This window comes from Ochlerotatus camptorhynchus, unplaced genomic scaffold (assembly GCF_037179485.1).
Source record: "Ochlerotatus camptorhynchus isolate MF236.1 unplaced genomic scaffold, CSIRO-AGI_Acam_v1.1 ptg000300l, whole genome shotgun sequence".
Classification (NCBI taxonomy): domain Eukaryota; kingdom Metazoa; phylum Arthropoda; class Insecta; order Diptera; family Culicidae; genus Ochlerotatus; species Ochlerotatus camptorhynchus.
Window position 1 is genome coordinate 1 of NW_027040788.1, and position 19728 is coordinate 19728.

At 38.9% G+C, this 19728-nt stretch overlaps 1 protein-coding gene across 2 annotated transcripts in view; it reads left to right on the top strand.

Moving 5' to 3' along the window:
- Positions 1–862: 862 nt before the first annotated feature.
- RhoGAPp190 (Rho GTPase-activating protein 190) overlaps positions 863–19728 on the top strand; it is a 130470-nt gene continuing 111604 nt past the window's right edge. The window contains exon 1 of one of the 2 annotated variants that reach the window (XM_065228684.1): positions 863–2756. The gene's annotated coding sequence lies outside the window, so the exon portion shown is untranslated. The remainder of the gene's footprint in view (positions 2757–19728) is intronic. The other variant, XM_065228685.1, reaches the window with a different exon arrangement.

The following is a 19728-nucleotide window of genomic DNA, read 5'->3' on the forward strand; positions in this document are numbered from 1 at the left end:
ATTTGAGAGTATTTACTTATAAACTTGTTTCTTTTCTGCTGCGTCTAAATAGAAACGGGTAAGTCTGACAGCTACCATATTTGAGAATGAATTGTTTGTTTTTTTAATATATATTCATGGAAAAACATCTCGTTGCTGGACATCACGACTAACATTTGAAAATGGCCCAAAATGTAGAAAATTATTATAATTATTTTTTTAAATTGCATTAACTTGAGAACGGCTGGACTTAGGAAAAAAGTTTTATATGCAAAGTTATCGAAATTTATGCGTAGAATCCAAATAAATTATTATTTTATAAAAAAATATGCATTTTCATCAATTTGTAAAAATCAACAAAAATTTAAAAAATTATAGCTTTCTTTTTAAGAAAGTTACCAGCATACACTTTTCACCAAATATTAGGGCATTATTTCAGTTTTTTTGAAAAAAAAAATTATAAATATCGAAGGGGGGGTGTTTTGAGATAATCATCGTTTTACGTTTTTTAAATACTAATTTACGAAGTTTTTTCTTTCAGTGTATTTTTTCCGCAAAGATAATTTAATTACCTAAAACTTCTTCTCATATGCCGTTTTAATCAGATCAATAGTTTTCAAGTAATGATTTTTTGAAAAAAAAATAATCCATTTTTTTATACGCCCTTTTCAAAAGTTACTCTGGAGGAAAAAATCATATTTAAATGAAAAATGTAACCATAAGTAGCAGCGAACACGTGAGAAATGTTTCATTCAAATCGGAAACACTCATGACCAACCGGTTTGCGTTTTGGGCTGGAAATGCTCTAATACGACATGCACTAAACTAAAGACACGGGATATACTAAAACAGATCAAATTACTGGTCGCAGTGGTTTTATGTCCCTAACAGAGGAAAAAAACTGTCTACGTAGCGGAATGACGGGGTCTATAACACCTCAAAAACTGTCTACATAGTTTATTGTTAGCCATTCTAAGTTTATTAAGAACATTGGGCTGAATTTGTCGCACCATGGAAATCCAGACACCACGTGTGACTAGTAATCTAGATGTAATAATCGTAATTAGTCAGAAATTAAAAACTTCGTTTAAATTACATTGTATAATATACACATAGTTACAGATCAGTCGCACCCCTCTCCTCTAACCGTGCAGTTTTCGATGCAGTTAACTTTCAATACACTTTACTGTACTGCCGCTATTCGCATAACAGTCCTATGTAGATATAGGAAATCCACAGGACATGGGACTGTTCTGCGACGCTGCATCTCCGATGGGGCCGCCACACGAATGCGACTCGAAACCTAATCCGCAAAAGTGTAACAACTTCTTACACTCGAGCTTATTGCATACGTGAGCCAAATTCACAATTTTCAGTTTGCACCTTCTTTCTTCTTTTATTTTTTCTCCATCTAATCGCATTACCGACTGACCTCGCTGCAATTTTTTCTTTGCATCCATCTTTCTCTCATTGAGGGAGCTGAAAGATTCCCACGTAACCAAATACCGAGCCAAATTCCTCGCATCCCAATCAGTGATAACATTCGGCGACCGCATTTCTCTTTCACTCGCTGTGTCTCTCTCTCTCTCTCGAACCGATCAACGAACAAAATGATGACGATTGCGAAAAAGAAACGCAGCATATCGATATGCGGCCATTACGAAACAAAATAGCCAATGGGGCCAGTTGCAGCAGCAGGCACTTGATGGCGTCGCGTTGCCATCAATTTATTGCAGGAGGAGCGGGGGAATAGGGATGCATGCCCATGGCTCCCGGGGTTGAATATCCTGCAATCGTTCATCGACCCGACACCGACTGACGAATGTGGACTCGAATAAGCTAATGGATCCATTCCATGGCCGGTCGTGTAGAACTATGGGGCTTGTCGGTTTGGTCCTTTCTTGAAATAAATGACCCATGATGGCCACAGCCAAAGTCTGCCCGGGTGGACATGGAACGGTCCACTAGCGCAAAGTGAAAGAGTTGGAAAATCCAATTAATTGATTGATGTCAACTTATATTCCGATTTTCTACTTTGTTTCGCTTTCCCGCAACGAAAGCAAAATTTTCCAGCTTTTTTTTTTCTCCTACGATCCTGTGAGTGGAAACGAATACGCTAGCAACGGAAACGTTATGCGGTGAGAAGAAGAACAAGAAGTATCCAAAATAGGAAAATAGCACAACAATCTAACAAGTTAAAGTTCAACCAAGTGTAAGCACACAGAGCGTGTGTGCAGTGATTGAAAGTTTACCCGCTGCGCGAGAAAAGTGTTTTCCAAAGTGAGCCGGTGTTTGCGCGTGTGTGTGTTGATTGCATCAGTGGAAAAACCGAAAAAGTATCTGCTGGAAGCCAGAGCAAGGGGGAGTCGGGGACACTTTCTCCTCTCTTGGCCGACGGCGGCGGTGCCTGGGACCGGGAGATAGGAAGAAGAGGGAAACGATCCTAAACGTGACAAAAGAATACGACGAAATCGTGGTGGAACGGGAACAGAACGACAGCAGTACAACTAAATAACAATAACAGCAGCAGCAGCATCAACAGGAAGAAGAAAGCAACAGGAAGGTGGTGGAGGGAGTAGAAAAACACTCCGACAGTCAGCCAGTCAACCACCGTACTCTGTGCTAAACTACAACGAGAACATACACAACAATAACAACAACAGTAGCAGCGAGGAGGAGAGCAATCGCCTCGTGCCATACCATACATAGGACAAACCGTTGTCGTCGTCGTCGTCGTCGTACACACACCACATCGGAGGGCAACTTTTTCAAAAAGGGTAAGTTTAGCGAGCTCGCTTTTATCCTCTTTATTATGGCGTGCGATCGAGTCTCAACCCCCTTTGTGAACGCCCAGGTTCACACGGGCGCGACTTACTGTGAGACGCTTTTTCTTTTTCTTTTTGTTATTCTCTGTCTCGGTCTATTGTGAATTTTCGGAGGTAGAATCGATGTCACTGAGGGTGAGATGTAAGATGATTATGAAAATACTCACCATAATGCCTTTTGCGAGAGTATAATCGTGTTTAATTTAGATTGTGCAATCACAGCTGTAACATCGTTTCTTGCGGAAGTAACAAATTGTCTTAATGAATATTTAAAGATAAAGTGTTTATGGGCAGACGTACCAGATTTACTAACGACGGTGCTTTGATTTGTGCTCTAAAGCTGGGTTGTTCGGCCGAATGGTAACTAGGTCGAATTGTTTCTCACTTATCAACGAAAATTTTCTCATTTGAAAAAGAGAACAAAGAGCACATACAAGAAGGACAAATAAGATCAGTAGCAACAGGATGCTTTCTGTTTGTTCAACAGGATGCTTTCTGTTTACATTGTTGTTAGAGTTTGGCTATACAAAAATCAAGGCATCCAAATTATTCTAAAGTTCCGATCCTTATATTCACAGGTTCAACAGAGATGTATAGGGGATGTTATCCGGGTGAATTTGAATTCAAAAATGCTTATAAAGCTTCAACACAATATGAAATACAAAACAGCATATGGTCCACAGAATATTAAATTGGGTTCTATAATTTTCCGCATGTGCAACCTGTTCCTGGAACAGGTAATCAATTTTATGTAATCGTGCATGTTCATTTTTATTGTTTTACTAGACCATTACATTTTGTTGCTGGCGTTGGCACGTTGTGGCGATACGCTTAGTTTTTGTTGCTTAATTCGCCTAAAAGTAGCCTATTTTGTCTGTTTTTACAATTCGCCTAAACTATTCTGCAGCCAAAAGAAAGAATCGTTTTCTTATTTACGTTCATCCGCTTATGGGGAACCTATGGGCAGCGTTGCCAGAAGTGAAAGTTTGCATTCACCCCTATGCAGTAAGCCGAGCAAGCCAACCGCGCACGAAAACCAGCAACCACTGTCGCTGGTTCGAAGAGCGTCCAGAACGGGTAAAAATATGCGAGAGCATCGTGAGAGTGAGAGAAGCTCCTGCTGTTTCACGAAAAGGAAGCAATAGGGCTGCGGGATGTAATGTCAGCCTAGCCTCTCCTTTCGGCCTATCAAGCAAATAACTCATTCATTCAGCAATAATACACAATAGTGATGAAAAAATAATAACACATCTGCTGTGAAATTGTAATCCGTAAATTAATTGGGAAAAATTTAGAACATGTATAGCTCTTTAAAAAAATAAGTAAAATTATCATATTTTTCGATTTTAAGGCGCCAATAGTATTGCTATTCTGCATAAATGCGAAACATTACTTGACCTTAACGAAAATGGTTAAAAATTGTTTATAATCCCTTCTAAACTTTAACTGAAATGGTTATAGAACTTTACATGAACGTTTGTGTGATAAAGTTTTAACCTTATATATTATGGTTTTTGGAAGTGAACCTTACAAATAATGGGTTGTTAAGAACCATTACCATTCCAAATTCTCTTTTTCTCCATACATTTTTGGGAAAGGAATTATATTGAAAGCATTTTATTTATGATTTGAGAACTTCAATGGTAATGGTTATGGTAGTCGGTAAGGTTCATAGATCGTTTTGTAACATCGATCAACTTTATGTGGAACCTATCGTGAATTGGTTGCCTGATTACCAATTTGCGATATATTTCACGTAAAGTTGACCGATAATACAAAACCATTAATGGACCTTACTGGCTTCCATAACCATTACCATTAATGTTCTCGAACCATAAGTAAAAAGGTTCTAATATAGTCCTCTCTCCGAAAATGTATGGAGAAAACAACAATTTTTAATGGTAATGGTTCCTAACAACCCATTATTTGTAAGGTTCACTTCCAAAGAAATATAATACATAAGATTAAAACATTATCACACAAACGTTCTTGTTAAGTTCCATAACCATTTCAGTTAAAGTTTAGCAGGGGTTGGTTTGCGTTAATGCGGGATATTATTGCACTAGAGCAAATTCGCAAATTGGTTTACTTTGTATTTTTTTATTTGCTTGAAAATTTGCGGAAACGTTCCTTATAACCGACAATGCCATTTTGAATCCAGCCTTATTTTTGGAAAGGGCATATAGAAAAATATCAAGCTTATCTTCGAACATTTTTTGCTCCAAAACTGTTTGTCTGATCGGTTTGGTGCTTCGGCAATATTGCAGGTAATAGATGAGACTATATGAAAAAAAATATGCACTCTAAAAAAATTAACCCAACTTTTTTTTTTAATTTCAAATAACATTTTTTCTCAAAAAAAGATTCTTTGTATTTTTTATTTGTTGATATGTTTTAGGTGTCAGAAAATGCCATCTATTGCACTATAGGTCAAGATGGAGAAATGAAAGGGCAAAACAAGTTCTAATTTTTTAAAAACTAGTTTTTGGAAAAATATCCAAAACTTGGTGCAATTACTGTTTCTAACAATGTAAAAATAAATCAAATCATTCTCGAAAAATCGCAATTGTAAGTTATTTGCATATGCTAACGAGTGAAATATGTATATATAATTTAGATCATATCGATAATCAACCTAGAGCATTTTCATTGAAACATTTTTTCGGAACTGGAGAACCGCGAAATACATTTAAAATGGCAAAAAACTACCAACATTTTAAAAATATCTACTTTCAAACCGCTACATCTCGAAAACGGTGTGACTTAGCAAAATTTTACTAAGGTGCTTTTTTATTGTAAATTTGGTGCACTTTCAGTATATAAAGTCGAAAAAGTAATTGGACCAAGTTTTGGATATTTTTCCAAAACCTTGAGTTTTTTTTTTTAAATCATAACTTTTTTGTCCATTATTTCTCCATGTTGACCTATAGTGCAACAGATGGCATTTTTTGTCCCCTTAACATCAATAAATAAACAAATTTTTTTTGAGAAAAAATGTTTTTAAGATTTTATTTGAAATTAAAAAAAAAAGTTGGGTAATTTTTTCTAGAGTGTATATTTTTCTCAAATAGTGTCATCCATTATCTGCAATATTGCACAAAACACTAAACCGATCGGGCAAACAGTTTTCGAGTAAAAATATTCTGAAGATAAACTTGATATTTTTCTATAGGCCCTTTTAAAAAATAAGGCTGTATTCAAATTGGCGATATGAAGATGCAAAATGGCATAGCCGGAATAAGGAACGTTTCTGCAAATTTTCAGCCAAATCAAAAAATACAAAAATCATACAAAGTCATACAATAACCTGATAATTTCATGAATTGAAAGGACTTACCTTTTCAACATGCTAGCCTAATAAATCAATATCGCACCTTTCACTCTTATTGTAGAAGATTTAACGCTTTTTGCGCTTTATAACTATGGGCCGAACATTAGGGACGTAATTTTGAAACGTGTTCCTAATTATGACCTACGAACTTTATTTGATAACTTTGTTTTGGTATTGGTGAAACCATTCGCGTTGACGACGACTCTGCAACTGTTCACTCCTATAGGAAAACCCCATAAGCAAATGTCGAATTTCGTGAAAAAATGTTAATCTTTGCGTGAAAGGACGGGTCGAAACGATACACACGCCCAGTCTTGTAAGCGGTCACGGTAGTCGACACATTTTCTGTGATAATTGACTGCCTTTGCCTCCGACACTTGCAAAACAAGCTATCATAGTACAGTACCAAACTAAAATGTCGTATGACAGGCTCTGTCATACGACACTGTCGCCGAAGACCCGTCACGAATGTATGTATTTTAGTTTTTCTCATAATAAGAGCTGCTGATGGTGTGCTTGTGTGAATTCTGAAAATAGCAAGCAATGATGTCCTATTAATAATATTTCTGATCAGAAATGGTTTGATTTACTCCAAATTGAGGAATTACAACGAAATCACACATGTTATATGATAGCTATTTTGATAATTTTCTTTTAGCTCGAATGTTATTCTACCGCTCGTGTTGTGTGAAAGAGACGACGGTAGAGCATGAGTGTTCGAATACAAACAGACTGTCGCGCACGACAACGAAGCGAGTGTAGTAAAAAACGTCAACTGTTTCAACCCCTGCACACGCCATTTCTAAACAACCCACATTTGAGTAGTATTTACTCATCTCCGTCAAAATTAAAGTAACCCAAATTGAGTAAACCAAGTTGGGACTGACAAGATGCCTAATGGAACACATTGACATGAATCCGAATGATGTTGTTCATTTGCCATCTTGTCATTTCCAACTTTGTTTGTTTAATTTAGGGTAGCCCTACTTTTGACGAATATGTGTAGATCCTACTCAAATTTGGGTTGTTTAGAAATAGGGTGCAGTCCATCCTGCCAACACAAACTTCACGGCAATGAAACTGATTCATATATGAGGACCGTTCACTCAAATTCGCAAAAGCGTAGGTCACTGATAGAATGAGTAAATGTCACTAATATTTGAGTGATATTTACTTGATTGTGTGGCTGGAATGATTGTCATGCATGTCGGTTTGTCGGTGATTTTCGTGGAGAATGATTCGGGCCAGTCTGCAATGTGCAGAATACACACATTGTGTATATGTTGGACGAGTTCCAGGTCATTTTCTGTTATTCCTGAATCAAGTGCAATTGATTTCATGGTTAGATTTGGTGAGTTTGTTCCAGTTGGAGAAAGTTCTGGTGGGGACTGGTGATGAAGGTTCTAGCCGGAAGATAGTGAAAAACAACATTTGTCACACAGATGTTACAAATCAGCCATTGGATATATCGTTCAACTTATTAAAGTTTATCAGATGTCTCCTCAATAAAGAAACAAGAACAACAACTTATTTAAGTTAATTTTCCGCTCTTCGATGATGGAGCATCTTTAGATTCACAGTTTCAGCCTTCGTTCAGGTTATTTTCAGCCCTTCGATGATGGAAACTCTTAAGATTTATATTATACACCCACATTCTCATTTTCATTCGAGCCGTGTTTTTTTTTTCATACAAAAGAAATTTAAGGTCTAAATCGTGGTTTGAAGTGTTTGGGGGTTTGAAATAAATTTTCAAGTTTTGTGTGCCTGAAATTTCATCTGTTTAAGATGTGTTGATCGGAAATACATATCAAATCCTTCTTAAGAGCAGCTGTTGTTGTCCTGTGAGGTCACCGCCGGGAAATATAGTAACAACAAGTAACTTGATCGTAATTGTTTGGTGATATAAGGAACTCGGTAGCCTAGTGGCGATCGATTTTGCTTAATGAGCATAAAATTATGTGCAAATCGGATTTATTTTTAATATGTGATAAATCGTATTGAAATCCGGTTGGAGAAACGAGGACGTAATATGAATAATATTCGAGTTTTAAGAAAGACGTGTTTGTCCGGAAATCCGTAACAAATCCTTCTCAAGAGTAGTTGTTATCGTAGTAACAGCAATATCTCGCTAATAAAGTTTAAAAAAATGTAGTATCAGCAAGTTGAACAGGAACTTGTTCGGTGGCCTTGTGGCGACCGATTTTGCTTACTGCACAGAAAATCATGAGTTCAATCCCAAGCGTCTTCAAATTATAGAGTTATACTTTAAATCGGCTGTCTTTCATAATATGATATAAAGCGTAATGAAATTCGTCCTCCGGGTACGTAAAAGAAGTAATATATTTGAGTTTTAGGAAAAACGTGTTGATCGAAGATCCACATGCAATCTTTCTCAAGAGTAGTTGTTGTTGTCGTGGGTGAGGTTGCCGCCGGGATCGATACCTAGTTACAACAAGGTGAACGTAAGCTTGATCAAAATTGTTTTGTAGTATAAGGAGCTCGGTGGCCTAGTGACGACCGATTTTGCTTACTGAACAGAAAGCCGTGCGCTCAAACCCAAGCTTCTTCGCGCTTTTGAATCGTTAGTACATCAATTTAGCATATCGTTTACCAAAACGAATCATGCTGCAATCCCATCCCTTTTATCCAACATCCCGGTGATTTCTCACGATAAGAACGTATTTTTCACTTTTAGGACCACAATTAAATTATGGGCAGAAGTAAATAAATGAGCTGGTTATGATTTCATTTAATGATAATCAGATATAAAATAACATAAAAATATTATTGTGGCATCGGAATTCAAGAAAAAATAAAAATATTAAATGGCATTGATTGAAAAGCTCAAAACTACCCCTCACTCATCTGGTCATATCTTAAAAACTATTTGTCCAAATCATTTGCCCTTGGAAACACATCAAGTAGAAAAGTTTTCCAAATTGTGGTGAAAATTTGATATATAAAAATCCCACCCATGCTGAAAACAGACCATTTTTTGACAATTTGGATACCTGCCGGTAATCAATCTGTTTACTGTAGTTACTATAACAAAAATCAAAAAGCCTAAAGTTAACGTTTTTAGCAACCCCAAAAATTAACGCAAACGTGACAATCAGTTTTAAAGAAACAGCTTTACTTCATTTTAGTATGTCTAAGATCACAACATTTTTAAAGTCTTGAATATTTCATACTAGCAAAATTGAAGAAACTTTTAAGAAGTTCTATTTATCTCAGAAAAGCTAGATCTAGAGATCTTTCGAAAATTCCAGAGACCCTAAGGGGAAGTCGCCGTAGCTTTAGCTCAGACTATTGGATTGGTTTTAAAATCTATAAGCGTTAGTTTAGACAAATTCAGAATAGTTCGATGATGAGCTGAAATTAAATCGAAAACCCTTAAGATGTTCCGAGAGATTCAGTACCTTCAGAAAACATATGAAAACTTCAGAAATATTTCAGGAACTTCACAGAAATCCAGAGAATTCCTGGGAAGTTTAAAGGTGTTCACGAGAATTCCATTTATTTTAAAAGCAGAACCGAGATCTTCATTAGAATTGAGAGCTTTAGAGAAACTCCGTGAACATCAAGACAGATCATAGAATTAAAGGGCAGTTAAAAAAAAATTTCAATGAAATTGCAGAAACCTTAACGGACTTTCAAGAAAATTTCCGGGAATTTCCGGAAAATTTGGTTAGCTCAGAGAAAATTTCTGGAACGCAATAAAAATTATATGAACATCCGGAAAATGTGAGAGTACTTCAAAGGTGTTATATCATGGAAATTTCAAGATCTAAAAAAAATCGAAAATTGAGCTAAGTTGATTAGAGAACATCAACGAAGATCCATTAATTTAAAAAAATATAACTTTTAGTAAGCACTGACATTTTCAAGAAATTTCAGAGAACTTCCAATAAATTTAGATATTTTTAAATTGTTTCATTACATTCAGTGAAGTTCCGAGTATTTCGGGGACGATGAGATAACATCAGAAAAATCCCATTAACTTAAGGAAATTTGCTCCTTGTAAGTGAGTTCCTTGGAATTATGGTATGCTCTGAGAATGTTATGATTGATCTGAAAACTTAAGAACATTCAGGGAATTAAAAATATATATCAGAAAATTTACCAGAACATTTGATCAATTTAGAGAAATTAAGGTAAGCATAGAAAACTTCAGGGCTGGATTGTCCAGGTAAAATTAGTTCAAGGCAAAGTTCCGCGAGGCAATTCAATCAATTCCAGTAAAATGATGGGTTCTTTTAAACAATATTAAGATATTCAGGGCAGTAAAGAGAACTTTAAGAAAATTAAGAAATATTTTGGGCAGTTTTAAAAACATCAGGAAACTCTAAACTGTAGAAGAAGTTATGAATTAGTTTCGATAATTTTAACTTCAGACAAATTTTGAGAACATCAGTGAAAATCGTTGTACTATATTAATTATTTCGTTACGGGAGCTTAAATAAGTTCCTGAAATGTCAGAATAACTTCGAAAACTTCCCATAAAGGGTGTCCACGATGAAATTGCCACTCACAAAATTGATTCGCAAAATTCGATTTTTCATCCGATTGCCATCAAATTTTCAGGGATTGAGAAATAACTATTAAACTTCATTTTACCATTTCACTCGTATTTTATTTACAGTCCATACGCAAATGCCCGCACCTTGGCCTTAACCCCGGCCATAAGATTCTGCACAAGGTGAACGTAAGCTTGATCAAAATTGTTTTGTAGTATAAGGAGCTCGGTGGCCTAGTGACGACCGATTTTGCTTACTGAACAGAAAGCCGTGCGCTCAAACCCAAGCTTCTTCGCGCTTTTGAATCGTTAGTACATCAATTTAGCATATCGTTTACCAAAACGAATCATGCTGCAATCCCATCCCTTTTATCCAACATCCCGGTGATTTCTCACGATAAGAACGTATTTTTCACTTTTAGGACCACAATTAAATTATGGGCAGAAGTAAATAAATGAGCTGGTTATGATTTCATTTAATGATAATCAGATATAAAATAACATAAAAATATTATTGTGGCATCGGAATTCAAGAAAAAATAAAAATATTAAATGGCATTGATTGAAAAGCTCAAAACTACCCCTCACTCATCTGGTCATATCTTAAAAACTATTTGTCCAAATCATTTGCCCTTGGAAACACATCAAGTAGAAAAGTTTTCCAAATTGTGGTGAAAATTTGATATATAAAAATCCCACCCATGCTGAAAACAGACCATTTTTTGACAATTTGGATACCTGCCGGTAATCAATCTGTTTACTGTAGTTACTATAACAAAAATCAAAAAGCCTAAAGTTAACGTTTTTAGCAACCCCAAAAATTAACGCAAACGTGACAATCAGTTTTAAAGAAACAGCTTTACTTCATTTTAGTATGTCTAAGATCACAACATTTTTAAAGTCTTGAATATTTCATACTAGCAAAATTGAAGAAACTTTTAAGAAGTTCTATTTATCTCAGAAAAGCTAGATCTAGAGATCTTTCGAAAATTCCAGAGACCTTAAGGGGAAGTCGCCGTAGCTTTAGCTCAGACTATTGGATTGGTTTTAAAATCTATAAGCGTTAGTTTAGACAAATTCAGAATAGTTCGATGATGAGCTGAAATTAAATCGAAAACCCTTAAGATGTTCCGAGAGATTCAGTACCTTCAGAAAACATATGAAAACTTCAGAAATATTTCAGGAACTTCACAGAAATCCAGAGAATTCCTGGGAAGTTTAAAGGTGTTCACGAGAATTCCATTTATTTTAAAAGCAGAACCGAGATCTTCATTAGAATTGAGAGCTTTAGAGAAACTCCGTGAACATCAAGACAGATCATAGAATTAAAGGGCAGTTAAAAAAAAATTTCAATGAAATTGCAGAAACCTTAACGGACTTTCAAGAAAATTTCCGGGAATTTCCGGAAAATTTGGTTAGCTCAGAGAAAATTTCTGGAACGCAATAAAAATTATATGAACATCCGGAAAATGTGAGAGTACTTCAAAGGTGTTATATCATGGAAATTTCAAGATCTAAAAAAAATCGAAAATTGAGCTAAGTTGATTAGAGAACATCAACGAAGATCCATTAATTTAAAAAAAATAACTTTTAGTAAGCACTGACATTTTCAAGAAATTTCAGAGAACTTCCAATAAATTTAGATATTTTTAAATTGTTTCATTACATTCAGTGAAGTTCCGAGTATTTCGGGGACGATGAGATAACATCAGAAAAATCCCATTAACTTAAGGAAATTTGCTCCTTGTAAGTGAGTTCCTTGGAATTATGGTATGCTCTGAGAATGTTATGATTGATCTGAAAACTTAAGAACATTCAGGGAATTAAAAATATATATCAGAAAATTTACCAGAACATTTGATCAATTTAGAGAAATTAAGGTAAGCATAGAAAACTTCAGGGCTGGATTGTCCAGGTAAAATTAGTTCAAGGCAAAGTTCCGCGAGGCAATTCAATCAATTCCAGTAAAATGATGGGTTCTTTTAAACAATATTAAGATATTCAGGGCAGTAAAGAGAACTTTAAGAAAATTAAGAAATATTTTGGGCAGTTTTAAAAACATCAGGAAACTCTAAACTGTAGAAGAAGTTATGAATTAGTTTCGATAATTTTAACTTCAGACAAATTTTGAGAACATCAGTGAAAATCGTTGTACTATATTAATTATTTCGTTACGGGAGCTTAAATAAGTTCCTGAAATGTCAGAATAACTTCGAAAACTTCCCATAAAGGGTGTCCACGATGAAATTGCCACTCACAAAATTGATTCGCAAAATTCGATTTTTCATCCGATTGCCATCAAATTTTCAGGGATTGAGAAATAACTATTAAACTTCATTTTACCATTTCACTCGTATTTTATTTACAGTCCATACGCAAATGCCCGCACCTTGGCCTTAACCCCGGCCATAAGATTCTGCACAACCTGTGAATCAACCGTTTTTTGCATGTAAACCCATACTTTCTTCAGTTCCTCGACTGTCTTCACTACCTTAGGTCGTTTAAGAAGGTGCTGCTTCCAAATCGCCCAGTACTTCTCTATAGGGCGGAGCTCCGGAGTGCTGGGAGGGTTGAACATTTTCGGCACGAAATTGACCTTATTGTCCGCATACCACTTCAGCACGTCCTTGGAGTAGTGGTATGAGGCCAAATCCGGCCAGAAGATTGTTGGGACGTTGTGGGCCTTCAGGAGAGGAAGCAGCCGCTTCTGGAGGCACTCTTTTATGTACACCTGTCCGTTCATCGTGTCCTGGGTCACGAAAGGTGCACTCCGCTTCCCGCACGTGCAGATGGCTTGCCAAACCAGGAATTTCTTCGCAAATTTGGACATCTTCTGAGTGCGGACATGCTCCGGAACGCTGAACTTATCCTTGGCCGTGAAAAACAGGTTGCCGGGGTTCTGTTTGAAGTCGGCCTTCACATATGTTTCGTCGTCCATGATGCAGCATTCAACTTTCGTCAGCATGTTGAGGTACAACTTCCTGGCACGGGTTTTGGCGGACTTGTTCTGCTTCTCGTCGTGATTAGGGGCCTTTTGTACATTGAACGTTCGAAGCCCAGCCTTAGTTTTGGCCTTCTGGACAAAACTTCGGCTTAGGTGCAGCTTCTTAGCCACATCCCTAACGGAGGCGTTCGGATTTCGGTTGAAGGCCCCAACTACGCGGTTGTGATTTTTGGTGTTGTACGGAATACTTTTTCCTTCACTTCTGGGCTTCCGATCGGTGGTCAACCGTTCCTCGAACCGCTTAATCACTCGCGACACCGTGGAATTCGCGAGTCCCAACGTTTTAGCGATGGAACGATGCGAGAGATCCTTGTTCTCGTGATGAATGCGCAAGATTTTATCACGCACGAGCTGTTCTTTCGACTCCATTTCTGCGAGTTTTGATCACAGGACTTTAAAACTTGCAGGATGTAAATAATGCACTATGAACTAAATCCACCCAAATTTTCATTAAATTCTACCCAACGGTTAAAAAGTTAGAGCAATTTCATAGTGTGGCAATTTCATCGTGGACACCCTTTAAGTACAGAGATCGTCATAAACATTTCGAGAACTTCATAAAAGTCTATGGAACTTAAGGGAAGATCCGAGAGCTTTAGGAATTTATATGGACATTTCGGGAGCATTTCAATTAAGTTAAGTATAATTCCAAAAACAAGACGAATTTCAGAGGAGTTCAGTTCTATTAGTTTCACTAAATTAGCGGGAAATGTCAAGAAGTTGCCAGATTTTCAGAGAACTTTATTGAGGTTTTCACATAAGTCCAGAGTTCACGGAAACTTAAACATTTTTAGAACAGTTCAATCAAATTCAGGGTAGTACCACAAGCTTCATGCGAACTGCAAATACTTTAGAAAAGTTTCGAAAACTTCAGGAAATAATAATCACTAATAAAGCTCTACAAAAAAAAGAAAACTTCTAGAAAGAACAGATATCCTCAGAGCAGTGAAATTACATAAATTTAAAAAAGTTTCGAGAAATTCAGTGAATTACTAAAACTTGTGAGAAGATTCATGATCGTTAGGAAAATTGTGGAAACTTTAGGAAGTCCGAAAAAGTTTAGAGAAGTTGAAAACATTGATGAGCAGTATTGCGAGCATCAGGCTAGTTTCTCAAACTACAAAAAAAAAACTTAAAGGCAGTTTCATTAACTTCAGGAACTTTCAAGCTGTTCTGAAGACCTCAGAATAGCCCATTACATATTCAACGGAGATTTCTCTGCAATGTCACTTGAAGTTCTCCTAATCTAACGGTCGTATTCTTCCGAAACTCTCATGGAATTTTTCAGAAATTCACTTGGAACACTTCTTTGAATTCTCTAAAACAAATATCACAAGAATATAGTTAGAATACTTCTCGCAATTCTATTGAAATATTCCTCAAAATTTCGTTAAAACTATCCTCCGAATTCAATTTTCTTTTAATTTTCCTAGGAATTGCCTTGAAATTCTCCTCAGCAAGAAATCTTATGGAAAGATTATCAGATTTTTCATTGAATTCATTTCAGATTTCCATTTTAATCCTACTCCTTCCCTTGAAAATCCTACTCACATTGAAAGTCTCCTAAGAAATCACATTTTCATGACATTGTCTTCTCACAAATTCCTTAGATTTCTCCCCTTAATTTGGAATTATTTTCCGAATTTCTTTGAAGATCTCTGGAGTTATTCTCAGATTTGATTGTTAACCTCCTTTTAGCATCTCCTTTACCACCTAAGTATTCACAACAAAAAATACGAGGACTTATGCTCCGATTTCATTGCCTTTCACAAACTTCATGTAATTATCCTGAGAATGTCCTTGGAATTTTCCTCTGAAGTTCAGAGGAAGAGAAATTCCTATAATTTTTGATTACAATTTACATTGAATTCAATTCCGAGTTTTCTTGAAAATCTATTCAAAACTATCTCAGGCTTCGCATGAAATCTAAAAAAAAATCAAACTACCATGAAAGTAGATTGCACTTGATATTTTTCTCATAGATTTTTTCCCCGAACTCCCCTGGAATGAGGCCTTTAGACATTATAATAAAATTCTATGAACCTTAAAACTGTGCAAGAAATTTGACTCAGTTCAGATTTTTTTAAATTTGTTGGAAATATGCATATTCTAGAACCATAAAAGGTCTTGTTCAATGTGTGAATGAAAATAACCAGGAATATTAAATGTTTTTATTTTAAAATGGAATAGTAAGAAAATTATAAAATATCCTGAGTAATGATAAGATTCCCTGAGACTTCCAGGTATTTTCAGGAGAAATAAAATTCCCTGCGAATTTTCGGTACTTCAGGTTTAGTCATAAACTTTCTATTGAAACGTTCACTTTAAAGGTTCCTATCCTAAATGTTTGTGAGATTCTAATTGAATAAGTCTTAAACATCAAACATTTATTTGGTATGCCATCAGAACGACACATTTTCTTCCCTTAAGTCACTTTTTAGTCACTATTTTACAACTTACTTACCTTACCAATCAGGCTAAGGCCTTGTTGTCCTCTGCTGTCCGAAGAAGTCGTCTCCACTCTACTCGATCCATGGCGACAGTTCGCCAGTCTCGTAGTCTGCGAAGGGTCTGCAGGTCACCTTCTACTTGGTCGATCCACCTTGCCCGCTGCGCGCCTCTTCTTCTTTTTTTTTTTCCTTTGGTTTGTTTTTTCCGTCGATCTTGTTTTCCGTGCTGAGCACCAATGCTACCGACGTGCCAGGAAGGCAGCTCCCACACCTGGACCCTACCTATCGACCCATCAACTCATGAACCGGGGACCAACGGCTTTACTTACCATCCGAAGGAAGGCGTGATCAGAGATGTTATGCCTCAGAACATCCCGGTGGCGCCGACTGGGATTGAACCCAGGCCTGTTGGGGGGAGAGGTAATCACGCTTACCACTACACCACCGGCGCCGCTGACCTCTTCTTCTTGTTCCTGTTGGATCACTTTGTAGAACCATTTCACTTGGTCGTCGTGCGGCCCACCGTAGTCGCCCAATTTTTGCAATGTTCTCCCAGCAGCTGCAATTCGTGGTTCATTCGCCTCCTCCACGTTCCGTCATCCATCTGCACTCCACCGTAGATGGTACGCTACACCTTCCGTTCGAAAACACCAAGGGTGCGTTGGTCCTCCACGAGCATAGTCCAGGTCTCGTGGCCGTAGAGGACCACCGGTCTAATCAGCGTCCTGTAGAGAGTCAACTTCGTGAGGCGGTGAATTTTATTCGACCGGAGCGTCCTCCGGAGTCCAAAGTAGGTACGATTCCCTGCCATAATGCGTCTTTGAATTTCTCTCCTAGTATCATTTTCGGCGGTCACCAGTGTGCCCAAATACACGAACTCATCGACCACCTCGATTTCATCACCGTCAATCTGAACTCGGGGTGGGAGGCTAACATTGTCTTGCCTAGAACCTTTTCCTTTCATGTATTTTGTCTTTGATGCGTTAATGGCAAGTCCAATCCGCCTAGCTTCAGCCTTCAGTCTGATGTACGTTTCCGCTATCGTCTCAAAGTTCCGTGCCATAATGTCAATCGGCGAAGCCAAGAAGCTGGATGGACTTCCTGAAGATCGTGCCACTCGTGTCTATCCCAGCTCTTCTGATCACACCTTCTAACGCGATGTTGAACAGCAGACACGAAAGTCCATCACCTTGCCGTAACCCCCTTCGAGATTCGAAGGGACTCGAGAGTGTCCCCGATACTCGAACAATGCACATCACTCGATCCATCGTCGCCTTTACCAATCGCGTCATTTTATCCGGAAATCCGTATTCGTGCATGATCTGCCACAGCTGATCTCGATCGATTTTGTCGTATGCGGATTTGAAATCGATGAACAAATGATGTGTGGGCACGTTGTTTTCGCGGCATTTCTGCAGAACCTGCCGAATCGCGAAATTTTGGTCCGTGGTAGCGCAGGCACCCATGAATCCCGCCTGGTATTGCCCCACGAACTCTCTTGCAAATGGTGACAGGCGGCGGCATAAAATTTGGGAAAGTACCTTGTAGGCGGCGCTCAGCAGTGTGATCGCGCGGTAGTTGCAGCAATCCAACTTGTCGCCCTTTTTGTAGATTGGGCATACGACACCTTCCATCCACTCCTCCGGTAATATCTCCTCCTCCCAAATCTTGGCAATTTCCCAGTGCAGCGCTCTAGTCAGTGCTTCACCACCGCATTTTAATAGCTCACTTGGTAGTTGATCTACACCAGTTGCTTTGTTGTGCTCTTCAGCCGACCGATTTCCTCCTCAACTTCTTGAAGATCAGGAGCCTGTAGCATGTCGTCTTCTGCTGCATCACCGTTAAGGTGCTCGTCATAGTACTGCTTCCACCTCTCAATCACCTCACACTCGTTCGTGAGAAGGTTACCGTCCAAGTCCTTGCGATCTCGGTCTTCCTTCGGAAAACCGAGTTTTGTCTGTATCGCTCCACATTCAATCTCGTGTGGTGTTGCAGCGTTCTCGCCCGTGCTGCATTCTTCTCCTCTACTAGCAGTTTGCATTCGCCGTCAAACCAGTCATTTCTTCGGTCCGGGATCGCAGTACCTAGTGCCGCTGCAGCAGTAATACCTATGGTGGAACGGATGTCCCTCCAGCCATCGCCTAGAGAAGCTGCGTCAAGCTGCTCTTCCGTGGGTAGTGCAACTTCCAGCTGCTGCGCGTAGTCCTGGGCAACTGCGGCGTCCCGTAGTTGCTCAATGTTGGGTCGCGGTCGAGAGTCGAGAGTTTTGAGCGCATGCATACTGCAACTAGGTTGTGGTCCGAATCTATGTTCGCACTGCGGTACGTGCGGACGTTGATAATGTCGGAGAAGAATTTCCCGTCGATTAGAACGTGATCGATTTGGTTTTCTGTGTGTTGGTCAGGTGATCTCCAGGTGGCTTTGTGGATATCCTTGCGGGGGAAAAAGGTACTTCGAACTACCATACCCCGGGAGGCTGCAAAGTTCACGCATCGTTGGCCGTTGCCGTTCGATACGGCATGCAGGCTGTTTGGCCCGATTGCCGGTCTATACATTGCCTCCCGTCCTACCTGAGCGTTCATGTCGCCGATGACGATTTTGACGTCCCGTTGCGAACAGCCGTCGCACAGAACGCTTCTTTCTCGTCGTCGGGTCTCCCTTCGTGTGGGCAGTGCACGTTGATGATGCTGTAGTTGAAGAAACGGCCCTTAATCCTCAACTTGCACATCCTCGCGCTGATTGGCTGCCAACCAATCACGCGTTGGCGCTCCCAGCTCGTTGGTGGTGCACAGCTCTGGTAGAAAGTAGCCGCTCGATGCCCGCTTTTCCATACCTTTTGTCCCGTCCAGCAAAGTTCCTGCAGTGCTACGAAGTTGCGTGGTTGAAGTTCGTCATAGATTAACCTATCGCAGTCCGGGAAGCCGAGCGATTTGCATTTCCATGTTCCGAGTTTCCAATCGTAGTCCTTATTTCATCGCGTAGGTCATGTCGATTGTTCCGATCTGTATTTCTTTCTTCAGTATTTGCAACTTTGTTTTTTTTTTTAGGGCGGCTTGTTGGGCCTGCCCCAACTCCCTGTCTCGCGCTCTGTTTAGAGTCCCACGCGGGCACTAGGACGGTGATCAGCCGCTCCTAACATGGAGAACAGACGCCGTTTTGAGCCGCACCTCCATGGTAAACAGACGCTCAGGTTTGGTGAAGTATTTCCTCTATCACCGTTCTATGGTTACCACGCCAGTGTTCGCGTCGCACCTCTTCACTTTGCTATTGCCGGACTGGCAACATTGCCCAGGCTACGCCACCCAGCTGTGTCCATGTTTCAGCTGGTAGTCTTATGTTATCATATGACTCGAGGAGGCGTGAAGTTGGAACTTGTGAGGACCAGGGCTAGGTATTCCGCTCCTTCCAGGTTGTCAACTAACAATTTTGTAGCCCAAAACAACTACAACTATACGTCACTATTTGGTCATTTATTTCTTCAACATGGCCACTAAAATCACTATTTTTGACAGCATTGATCCTTGGGATAAGAATCACCAGGCTTTCCTTCCACACCGTTGGGTATGTGTATGTGACCCAGAGTTGATTGAACTTCGGGACCCGCCGATTTTCCGCGGCTCTTG